The sequence below is a fragment of the Rhipicephalus microplus genome, chromosome 4, assembly GCF_043290135.1.
Source record: "Rhipicephalus microplus isolate Deutch F79 chromosome 4, USDA_Rmic, whole genome shotgun sequence".
In the NCBI taxonomy this organism is placed as follows: domain Eukaryota; kingdom Metazoa; phylum Arthropoda; class Arachnida; order Ixodida; family Ixodidae; genus Rhipicephalus; species Rhipicephalus microplus.
The window spans coordinates 124518443-124522236 of NC_134703.1; the positions used below are offsets into that span (position 1 = coordinate 124518443).

Below are 3794 nucleotides of genomic sequence, written 5' to 3' on the forward strand. Positions count from 1 at the left end.
GCACCTCTCCAACATGAATTTATTTCTTTTATTTTGATTTGTTTATTTCGTCATCATGAATTACAGATGAAGTTGAAGAAATATTACATTAAAACGTTAACCTGATTACTGGACGACACAGTGATCAGCACTATTTTTGGACAGTCTGTGAGGAATGTTTAAAAATATCTTATATTGATAAGAACAGTAAGATTCACACGACAAAGTAATCTTTTTGCTTTAAGGAGCAACTACTTGATTTTGATGAGCTATATTCTTAATTCAAAGAATGATGTTAAGATTTGCAATCGGCGTCAAAACTAGTCAAGTTCTCTTTGCCGTCCTTGTCGATGAAGCGCGTCTTGCCGAGCTTGCTGAGAGGCGGCCACGGACTTTGGTCGGGCAGTGGAGGCACAGTGCTTGATGACGCAGCCAGAAAAGAGAGGTCATAATCAGTGGTGCAAAGGCACATTCCACTATCAGTGTTCATTTCATATCACTCAAGATGGCCGCGTTATGGTTTGTGGCACGTATTCGCAAAGGCAGAGGATGTCGGGCACATTAAGACGACCCCCCCCCCCCCTACCATTTCAAGTAGCGATGATGGGGACCTTTATTGCAATAACAACTATGCAGACACTCGAGGCACTTCATACAGAACCTTGCGATGACGTCATGTCCCGTATAAAGTCCAAATTGTCAAGATTGGCTCTCGGGCATCCTGCCTTCTATAGGTGAGGGAAAGCGAGTGAGGGCAACCGACGATCGCGGCTGACGCGGAGGGGAAACTCGAAAACTCGCCCACCGTCTAACCATCTTTCGCCGTCGTAAAGGCCTACCGGAGCACAGCCTCCTAGATTTCCCCTGGGCCTGCCGGATTATCGGCGGTCACTTGAGAAACGGCCGTCGTCGGAACTGCGGTGGTGGCGCCACTTAAGTAGGGTTGTCTTCAAATAAGTTTTTACGTTTCTGGAGCCGATATGCAACAAAAATAACGTAAAAAGTTTTATAAAGGCGTAAACGTAATTATAATTAATTATAATTAACCCCACGTAACTGACGGTGCCATAAATGACGGGCGTTTGGCCTCATTCAGCAGGCAACCCTTTCAATACAAGGCATAGCCTCTGAAATTAGCAAATGCCAAAGTTGCTGCTCTTAAAGGCTAAGTACCCTACGCAGGTGGCGCCGCCATAGATGACGGGCGTTTTGCGCTCATCCGGCAGGCAAGAAAAATATAGGAGACTATGACCGGAGAGAGGAGGCAAGGGGGAAGCATGGTTTTTGAAAATGAAGAGCACATCGCATTTAACGCAAATTATATGTACATTTAGTGAACGTGTATGCGGTGCACGCATCTTCGAGCTCACCATAAAAATAGTGAGATTGAGGTTAGTGTGCCGTAGTTGGAAATAGAGGAAGAGTGAGGGAAAGGACAATGTGCGTTAAGTGTGCGTATTCTGCTCTAGACAGTATGGTGGGAGAGTCCTTATGTAGGAAACGAGAGTACCACGAAGCGACGCTCTTAAACATTAGCGGTGTTTGCAATATTTGAACGATGTTGAAACGGTTGATCGCTTCTTGTGAGCCGGCACCGAACGTTGTGAGTCCCTGTAATTAAATGAGGGAAGAGGTGACAACAGCACACGCTCATTGCACTGTCAGCGCACCCGAAATTCAGGCCTATGCTCCAAACGCCGTAGGACAACGTTGGCTGCACACGCTTCGCTTGCACGTACTCCGGGTTTCCAAACGAGCGTGAATCGTTTCACCCAAACTTACCCGTTGCTCGCAAACTGAGCCACCTGCTGGATACCCAAGGGCGGCTGTAAAGACCCGCTGGAGACGTTCGAATCGATGAGGTAGTGGTAGCCCTCGACGGCGGCAGTGGCAACTCGAAGTGTCGCACACGTGGAGACTACCAGCGGAAATTTGCGCGCCAAATCTTCCACGCTGTTGACGTTGAGTCGCCCCCGGAGGAAGGACTTCACAAAGGAGGGTATGTTGAACACATTCAGCGTGTAGTCTACAAGCGCCTCCGTTGTAGAAGCGTTGCCATGGCGCTACGCGTTATGAAAGGAAGATGGAAAAAAGTGTTACTGCTGTATCCATTTCACGAGACACTACAAGAAGAACAATGCACGTGGTTGTTTAAGTAAGAAGCACTGACAAGTACATAAGAGGGTTTTTGGGGCTCATTCTTTTTGTTCGACACAATAGTAATGATAGGTAGCAGGCAACAATGCCAAAGAATTTATAGGGTATGACATTTGTAGTAACTATGTATAAATGTCTAGAATGTAAAATGAACAGATATTTAACTTGCCTACAGCAGCAACCAAACCTGCAAGCTTCGAATTCCGGGAGTGACGCTCTACCGTTTCAGCTACAGCGGCAGTCATTCTCTCGTCTTGTTCACTGGGTAGATGTGTGCATTTAAATTTGAGAGTGTTTGTTAGCACTGATCGCAGCCATGACGGTTAGCGTGGAACGCTTTTATTGCGATAGCAATTATACAGACACTTTCGGCTGGATTTTGCCGCTGGCGTCGGCGTCACTCACCGTATATGTACACGTATCCTTGTATATGTAAACGCAAGAAAGAAAACAATTCAGAAAAAGACTCTAGCGCGCGGAATCCAACGATGGACCTCTGAATTGTGAGTGCGACGCGTTAGCCACTGAGCCAGAAAGGAGCACTTTTTTTTCTTTATTGGAGCCAGGAAGGAGCACCTCCTTCAACGCTCAAACAGCAAGTTATTTATATCTACCACTTACCACTGGTGACTTGCATCTCGGGGGGAGGTGGAAGGAACTATCATGTTTTCAACATTACCAGCAAGATGGCGCAATGAGCGCGCGTCGCCACATCGTCGCGACGCGGCGGCGCGCACTCTCATCTCCCACGCGTACTTTGCCCCGAAGAGAGAGAGCAAGGTGGACGCTAATGTTGAATTCCAATGACAGATCGTGAGTGCAGGGCCGCATTGCGAATGGAGCGCGCAGATCCGAGCAGGATTGCTCTCGCCAAATCTACGATTGGAACGCGCGCGTCTCGACGGGAGCTCTTGGTGAGCGGAAATCTAGCGAGGGAGCAGGAGAGGGTGCGAGAAAGTGCAAAGCGGTTTCTGGACATCCATCGGTGATTAGATGAAAAGCGGGCGCAAAGAATAAGTCACTTGAACTTCCGGTCAAATCCGCCGATTTCAGTGGAGTGAGAATTCCTGCTCCACAGAGCAATTCGCGATCTGCAATTGGCTCTCAATCTGCCATTGGAACACACAATTCACGCTACCAATCCGCCATTGAAATGTGATTGCACCGCTCAGAGCAGAAAAACTTGATCTGGATCTGCCGTTGGAATTTAACATAAGCGTGAGCACCCGCTGCTTCGCATCCAAGGACATTTTAAAAAATTGGCAGATCCCACGTACAGTGGGAATCGATGATATGCGAAGCACGAATGAGAAATGTTGATATGTCCCTTTAAGATAAGCGCAACGTTACGAAGTGGAAGTAAATGATGCCGTACATAACTTTCGTGTCATGATTATCATGTTTGGAAGTGTCGTTTACCTTTGTCATCCATTGACGTCACGTAATACCGAATTTGGTATGTGTAGAGCTAGCAAAACGGCCGCGAGCGCATCGTGAAGGGCCCAAAATACTCCAATGTAGCGTTGGCGCGCACGCACGCTGGGCCCAGCGACACTGCGTTAGCAAACGCGAGCACGTTAGCAAAACGCGAGCACCAGCGCGAAATGCTGCATGCTGCATTTCGCGCCGATGCGTTACCCAGACAACACTGCGTCTCC

General features: G+C 47.8%; 1 long non-coding RNA gene across 1 annotated transcript; it reads right to left on the bottom strand.

The window, feature by feature from the left end:
• Positions 1-227: 227 nt before the first annotated feature.
• Positions 228-2043, bottom strand: LOC142814001 (uncharacterized). Its single transcript, XR_012894768.1, has 2 exons — positions 1762-2043; positions 228-398 (listed from the first exon to the last, which is right to left on the bottom strand). It is a non-coding gene; the product is annotated as an uncharacterized LOC142814001 (long non-coding RNA).
• Between the last annotated feature and the right edge of the window lie 1751 nt (positions 2044-3794).